The sequence below is a fragment of the Trichechus manatus genome, unplaced genomic scaffold (genome assembly GCF_000243295.1).
Source record: "Trichechus manatus latirostris isolate Lorelei unplaced genomic scaffold, TriManLat1.0 scaffold00013, whole genome shotgun sequence".
In the NCBI taxonomy this organism is placed as follows: Eukaryota; Metazoa; Chordata; class Mammalia; order Sirenia; family Trichechidae; genus Trichechus; species Trichechus manatus.
Genome location: NW_004443949.1, coordinates 3,883,880 through 3,892,314, shown reverse-complemented (window position 1 = coordinate 3,892,314; position 8,435 = coordinate 3,883,880). Strand labels below are relative to the sequence as shown.

Sequence of the window (8,435 nt, the reverse complement as noted above, 5' to 3'; positions counted from 1 at the left end):
AATTTCCCCTCCAAAAATAATAAACCTCCCCTTTCTTCCCAACTAAATTAAAGGATGATTAGGGATCAGATCCCTCTGCCTATGCTAATTATGAACCATTCCTACCTGGAAGGGGGCGGAGTTTGACTAATAAGCTTTGAGTGTTTGCTTGGTTCACGTAATGGTGTCGGTCAGGTATTTCTGCTCCTTTGTGCTTTGTGCTTCTTTTGTCTAGCTTGTTCACAAAATCAGCTGTCATTGAGTCGGTTTTCACTCAGGGTGACCCCATGTGTGTGACAGTAGAACTGTGCTCCACAGGGTTTTCAATAGCTGATTTTTTGGATGTAGATCTCCAGGCCTGTCTTCCAAGGCCCCTCTGGGTGTACTCAAACCTCCAGCCTTTTGGTTAGCAGCCAAGTGCGTTAACCGTTTGCACGACCCAGGGATTCCTAGGCTGTTCACAGTCCTTCTCAATCTCCCAAATCTCTCTCATCCTTCCCTACCAGCCAAGATACTTTAATTTCCATGCATTGTACCCAGTTTCTTCTACTAAGGAGAAATTATGCTTACCCTTTTCTATGCCTTTGTGCTTTCATACCCAGCTCTGTTGTGACTGGTTGCTTTTTATTAAAAATGTTTGCTTTGCTCCCTTTCTCCAAGACAGCTAAATTGCACAATTTCAGCAGTACTCTTTCTCGGAACTCTGAGGATGGGAAACATTACTCATCGTCATATACTGGGGACTTAGAGTAGTGCTTGGCACAGTGTGGGTGTACAGGAAATGTTTCACAAATGGATAAACAGCAAGTAGTCTAGAGTATCCAGAAATATTTTAGGAATAGACCACTAGTGGGAACATGGACGATGCCTGGGCAGAAGAAGAGATTGCAGACCGGAGAACAAATAGACAATTACGGTAAGAGACAACAAAGGCTTCCTCAAAGTGGTGATGATGGTAACAGAGAGGTGGAGAAAAATTCAGGAATCATTTGTTTTATAGGTTTTTGTAAAAGGTTTTTTTTTTTTTATACCAATACAGTGATTTGTTTACCTTCATTAATCTTACTCCCATTTTTTGGCCAAGATTGTAATATACCTATATGTATAACCGAAACCCTGGTGGTGTAGTGGTTAAGAGCTACAGCTGCTAACCGAAAGGTTGACAGTTCAAATCCACCAGATGCTCCTTGGAAACCGTATGGGGCAGTTCTACTCTGTCCTATAGGATCGCTATGAGTTGGAATCAACTTGATGACAAGTTTTTTTTCTAATTGTTTAACGCATGGTGATAAAGAACAAAAGAATAAAAGATTGGAGTGGAAAATTTAGATGTGTTACCAAGAAGAAAATAAAAATCACCAGTCATCCCATTTGTGAGAAATAATCGCTTTTAACATTTGTAAGAAATAATCACTTTTAACTTTTTGAGCTATAGTCTTTGAGACATGTTCCCCCTTATTTGCTGTAAGATAATATAGTGTAATGTCTACTGTCACAGACACTACATTCATGGGAATTCTGACTCTGCCATTTGCTATGTGATTTTGGGCAAATGGAACCCGTTGCCTCACATGTAAGTGGGGATCATAATAATTGTACGTAATTTATGGAGTTGTTCTGAGGATGTTAGAAGCTAATGCATTTAAAGCCCTAAGCCCAGTTCCCACATATAGAACATAAATGTTTATACTGTTCATATGCACACCATATGTATCAACTTACAGGAATGGTTTACGCTCTAAACTTTCTTCCTTCCTCATGGTGTAAATAAGCACCTTCATACTTTTGTCTACAGCATCTGTTTTAATGGTTGCATAGGATTCACTTGTATGATAAACCCTCATTTGTTTGATACCTCTCTATTTTTTTAATTAAAAAAGGTATAATTATCATTGCATAGTTAAATCTTGTGCAAATCGCTTTAAGACTATTTCTCTGTGGTTAATTTCCAAAAGCAAATAGTATAAATATTTTTAGGGCTTTTGATACAAATAGCCAGATTGCCTTCCAGAATGCCATTCTTTCCAACACTGAGTGTTATTTATTTATTTTTTGCAGCCTGGCCCAATTTAATAAGTGAAACAAAAGTTCTTGTTATAATTTACATTTACTTGAGTACTGATTGCTCACATATTCTTTTATGTCATTAATATTCCTATTTTGTGAATTGCTTGTTGGTCGCTTTTCTGAGGTTTTCTGTTGGCATCTGCACCTTGTGACAGAAATGTAATTATCATTAGATGAGTTGTGGAGGGTGAGAAGTTCAATGAGTACAGATGACTGCTTTAAGTATTTGATATGTTCAGTTTAACCACATGAAATTATCAATATTGTAGTTTTTGACTTACCAAATGGTAGCTTTGTTTATGTTCATCCTAATAATCTAAGGTTTTGTGAAATTCTCAAGCAATTCACTTGCCTCAGACTTACACCTTAAATTTGTCTTTTGGCTTTTGCAGTTCTTTCAGACAGTTTTCAATTTATTTTTTGCTTGAAAAAATAGTGTTAGCGAGCACCTACCTCTGAATCAGTGGGTATTGTCTCCCTATTGCTGTGAACAAAAGAAACACAAAATTTTGTATATAGTAGCCAAAATATTATATGTGATCGAATTTAATTTTTCAATACCTTATAAATGGCATTATCCTGTTATTGCACTGTGGATTGCAAACATTTTAACAGATGGAGGTGATGGAGTTTTAGTTCATAAGCACGCTTGCCTGGTGTTTCAGAGTTTACATAGAACTTTAGTACATCATGCCTTTGACTCTGACAATAACCCGGTGGGGTGTAGAGAGAGGCTCCACTGTTATAGAAGAGAAGACTGAGGCTCTGAGAGGCTCAGTGGCACCCAAAGACCAGACAGCTAACAAACTGCAGAGACTGGCCTAGAACCCGGGTCTTCTGGCTTTGAATCCAGTGCTTCTTTTCTCTATTCCTTGATCTTTAAATCACTTGACCCAGAAATATGTACCTTTGCTTTTGTCAGAAAAAGAAAACCAGCCGGATTTGAATCCTGTTGCCAAGCAATAATGTGAAGCTCCCATGTGCTGTCACTCCGTATTTGTTGTGTCTGTTTATTTTAGAAACATATGTTTCAGAATTCGCTGCGTAAATGCTGGTTTCAGTTTTACAATGGAAAGTGCAAAACAATGGCGTGAGAAAATGTTTATTTTATTTAATATGTATGGTTTGTACAAGGGCTTGTTTCACTTTCAGTTGATTTCACAGTTTGTTGGTTTTTTTTTTTTAAGCTACATAGCCTTGGGGCAATATCAAGTTACTTATAAAGAAGAGATTTTAATGAATACCCATGGAAGATCCTTTCCTCCTCATTTATTTTTGGGGCCTTTCTTTCACTAACTAAATTCTATAGCCTGTCTCAGGAGCACCATGTGATACTGAATCAGTTTCCCATCACTAGTTTTAATTCTTTCTTGAGCTCTCATACCCAGAAATAGTCATGCAGAGGATCAGTGTCTTTGCAGGGGAATATACTTGTTCAGTGAATTACTGTTCCAGTCTGGGGTCTACTGTGCTGAACTATTTCCTTCATGAAATAACTGAAATGAGGGATGGGAGTGGAGCAAGTTACCAGTATTTCTTGAAAATTTTTGAAGGATAATTGAAATTTTCACAAAAACTCGAAGAGAAAACCTAGGTTTAACTGTTTATGGGGGCCATTTTGAATTTATAAAACTGTTCCACATGCTAATGTTGTTAAATATGTAATTAGTTAAGAAATAATGCTAGAAATAACAGATTTAAATGAAAGATCCGTAGCTGTATATAAACCAAAAAAACCAAACCCTTTACTGTTGAGTCTATTCCAACTCATGGCAACCCTGTAGGTCAGAGTAGAACTGCCACATAGGGTTTCCAAGGAGTGGCTGGTGGTTCAAACTGCCAATCTTTTGATTAGCAGCCGAGCTTCTAACCACTGTGCCACCAGGGCTCCCTAGGTGTATAGAGCCTCTCTATTGTTATTATGTGCTTGTTTCTGGCAAAAACCTTTCCTTTCAGGAGCTTCATTGAAGAGAACACTATCTCTAGTGGCTTTTTCATTTTGTTTTCCACTATTCGCTTTGAATTATAGAATCCTGATTTGCTTTTATATAAGAACAGACATTTTACTGTGTCAAACATAATTCATCATTTATCTATTTTACTTAGAAATAAAAACTGTTCAAAGCATGCCTAATTAGTACCGGATGTCCAACTTTCTCTAATTTTATATTAACAGAACAGGATAGCAAACAGTATTCAGAAATTTAAAGATAAAATGCTACAAACATTTTAGTGAACATGATCAGAAAATACTTGTAGCATGGTCTGTGAAGAAATGTTTGACTTAGGTCTCTAACTTATAGTCAAAATCTGAATAAAAATTAGGATATAAGAATAACATAAAGGCGTGTTCTCTGTGTGATTATTTGGTAGCTTTGTTAATAGTTGCCGTTGAGTTGATTCTGACTCACAGCGACCCCATGTGTGCAGAGTAGAGCTGATCCATAGGGTTTTCAAGGCTGTGATCTTTTGGAAGCAGATCACCAGGCCTGTCTTCTGAGGTGCCTCTGGGTGGGGTCGAACAGCAAACGTTAAGGCTAGTAGTCAAGCACTTAACCCTTTGCACCACCCAGGGACTCCATCTGGTATCTAGATCAAGAAATTAAACATGGAGATATCCATTCTAATGACTTTGAGTATATGCCTTTGAGCTTTTAATGACTCAGTTTTAGATATAAAGGTATTTGTAGAATATTAGCATCTTCGTATACCAAGGACATTTGTAACAGTTAAAACAGTATTTAGAATGACATGGAAAGCTTGTATGCCTCTGAGCCTCTGTATTTTGGCCACCATCTGGAAATCTAGTTCCTTATCCACTTTGCTATTATGGTGGAGCTGAGTGCTTGAAACATTTATCAAAGTGGGGATTTATATGAAATATAATGAAACCTGGAGAAAACATGCATTTTTATATTTGTCTTTCAACTGATACTTGGTATGACGTCTCTATAAGAATTGAATCTAAGCCTTAGATATAGTGAAACCTTCTCTTTGACAGTTCTGTGAGGCTCTTTGCTGAGGGTCTACTTGCCTCCTGAATGGTAGCTGAATGACGACTGTGTTGTTTTGTTGACAGTGCTGTTTTCATTGTGTTTATGAGCCTCCCTTGTTAAGATTAGTATCAGTTATCTTTACAGATGACACTGAGTTTCATGTTAAAATTTGAATTAAAGTAAGTATAAAGATAAAGAAAACTGAAACTATGAAGCCACATTGCCCTCCAAGTAGTTGCTGTTATATTTGTCTCTGTTATGTTGGGAAGGCGCTCAGGTGGTGTAAATGGTTAAGCACTTGGCTGCTAACTGACAGGCCACTTAAAACCCACCCAGTGACTCCCTGGGAGAAAGATGTGGTAATCTTCTTCCATAAAGATTACTGCCAAGAAAACCCTATGGGGCAATTCTACTCTGTCACGTGGGGTTGCAATGAGTTAGAATTGACTCAACGGCAGCAAACAGCAACAGCATGTTGGGAAGGAGAAGAGAGGGTTTTAGAAGGAAAAGGTTATAGGAAGAAAAGTTTGTTTAATTAAAGATGAATAGGAGAATAAAGGTAAGTGATACTTACTGTAGTATGCCTAATAATGCCCCTCTACCCAAAGGCAAGACACTGCTTTTGCCCAAAATTAAAATATTAGTGAAAGCATTTATAATCCTGGAACTGGAAGATAACATTCTGGAGAGATCAACATACAGATGGCATCAAGTGTTGTCACATTTAAGCCGGGTTTTGACTGTTCTTATAAATGGATAGAACCTATTCTTCTCCATCCTAATCAAAGTTACTTTTTCTGCCCTTTTAGAGATATATGAATTTAAATTAAAATCATAAGTCTTAGCTGTCTATCCAATTCTTATTTAGTTAAAGTGGTCTGGGGACCTTCTCTGAGGAGGCAGTCTTTAAAATGAGCCCTGAATGAAGGGAAGGAGAAGTCCCTGTGAAGACCCGTAGAATGGCTTTCTAAGCAGAAGGAATGGAAAGTGCAAAAGCCCTCAGAGAAAGTGAGCTTGGCATGGGGAGGAGGAGGAAATGGGGTAGGAGTGAGATGAGGTTGTAGAGTTATACAAGAGTCAGCTTATGTTTTATGTTGGGCCTTGTAGAGCGTGGTAAAGAGTTTAGCCTTTTAATTACAAGGAAGTATTTAAAGCAGGGAAGTAACATCTGATCTTCCTGTTAGAAAGAGCATCCTGGTTTCTATGTGGAGAATGTAATACGCAGAGAAAAGAGAGAAAAGAGGCTTTTGCAGTAGTCTGAGCAAAAAATACTAGTTCAAGTTATTTGTTCATTTATCCATTCAACAAAAGTCCATTTAACTCCTACCACACGCCAAGGCACTGTTCTAAGTCCTGGGGATAACAGGGTTGAAAAGAGAGATGGGGACTTGACTTCTACAAAATTTTGGTGCTTGTGGGAGGCACCCAACCAAACCATACCCTTGCCATTAGTCAATTCCAACTCACAGCAATCCTATAGGGCAGAGTAGAACTGCCCCTTAGGGTTTCCAAGGCTGAAATCTTTACTGAAACAAACCGCCTCATCTTTCTCCCACAGAGTGGCTGGTGGGTTCGAACCACTGTTCTTTTGGTTAGCAGCCAAGCGTTTTAATCACTGTGCCACCAGGTGTCTTGAAGACAATAAATCAAGGTAATGTGGCAGGAGAGTGGAAGATTCAACTTAAATTGGGTGTTGGGGTCATGGGAGAGCCTGAATGATGAGAAGAAGCCAGGCATGAGAGAATCTGGGGAAAGAACTTCCAAGCCATGAGAAGATCAAGTGCAAAGGCCCTAAGGTCAGAACAAGCTTACCATAAAGAAAACACTGTTATGGCTGGAGGAACTGAGAGAGAGGGTATCATAGTCCTGGATGAGGTATGCTGGCACCTCATCATGGCGGGTCAGAAGTGGGTATGAAGACGGAGAATGAGATAAAGATTGAGTAGAGTGTATGGTGCTGTGTCTACCATTTATGTCTCCTCGGGATGATCACATGGATCTTTCTCATTTTCGTGAACATCATTGTCTCCTTTCTGTTTGTTTATTAAAATGGTGGCACTGACTATTATCATTGTTGTTATTTAGTTGCATTAGGAAACTACTAATTACGGTAACTGCCAGGAATTTGATTTTCTGCTATGACTTTACTCAATTCTATAATGATGATTGCTCAGAGGCAAAAGGAAACTTACATTTTCTTAAAGGAATAGAATGAGCCACCAACACTGGGAATATTTTTTCCACCTTTTACAATAGTATTGCTTTTAATGTTGTATAATACAACATTACTGAACTACTTCAAAGTCCCTAATGTGCAGATGCATTTGAAATTACCCTAGTGTCTAGTTTGCTCCAGTTAACATTCCTTTTAATGGAGCAGGTGGAAAACTTGAAAGAAGAAAGACTACAACGGCCGTCTTGGTTATCGTTTGAACATGTAGTTGCTCTGACCAGAAAGTGAAAATTATTGGAAAGGAAGTTGTTTTTCATTAGCTTGAAGACCTGTTCCAGAACTGTTATTAAAGTGGGTGTTAAGTGGAGTTTGTGCCATTTGCTTCATATGCACAGTAGATGATTGATTTCCTCAGCCAAACTAATAGAACATTTTTCTACGGACCTTGGTGCAATTACATTATAGTTGTAATTTTCAACATTACATTTTAATAGAATTTTTGAGTCTCTGTTATTAATGAAGTTAAATGTGATCAGAAATGAAAATCTCAGCTGAAATATTCACCTTATCACTCTTCAAAAATGAAGACCTTTGGCCTGCCCCATTTCTGATCACCGCTTTGCCTAGAGTAAGCAATAAATACATGTTTCTTGAGTTGGATTGACGTTTTTTCCCCAGAGTCTTTTTGCCTCTAAAAGACCAAGGTTTCTTTTTTTATTTAAATGGAAAAGAATTCTAAGCAACACCCTCAAAATATGAAATCAGCCACAAAATTCATTACTTGAGATTTTTCATTTAGAGAAATGATCATAATGACATGCTGTGTTCACAAGTGAGATTTTCTGTCTGTAAGCTCTTAATGTATAGTTTGCCTTTAAAATTAAACTGCCTCCTTTTCTAAATCAAGCACAAATTAAACACCCACAAAATTACTTTCTGGATAGTTTGCTTGCCGTGGCAGTGACATGGAATATGTTTAAAATTGTGGTTATTACTGTTTTAATTTTAAGAGATAAAACTAGAAAATATTTAAGATGAAAATCACCTACAACTTCTTGGAGTAATAGCTAGTGTGCTTCCTTTCAGTCTTTTGTCTATGCATAATACTGTTTAAACTTAATTTTAATACGGGAAGTTTTAAAGATGAATGAATGTATACCAACATTTGCTCAAAATAAAAGACAGGTAGATTTAGCTGGCAGGTGATTCATATTTAAGGT

The 8,435-nt window shown here is 37.6% G+C and overlaps 1 protein-coding gene across 1 annotated transcript in view; it reads left to right on the top strand.

Annotated features, from left to right (window-relative positions):
* The window catches only part of GPC6 (glypican 6), a 1,259,037-nt gene that overhangs the window by 201,828 nt on the left and 1,048,774 nt on the right, over positions 1 to 8,435 (top strand). The gene's annotated exons all lie outside the window — the stretch shown is intronic.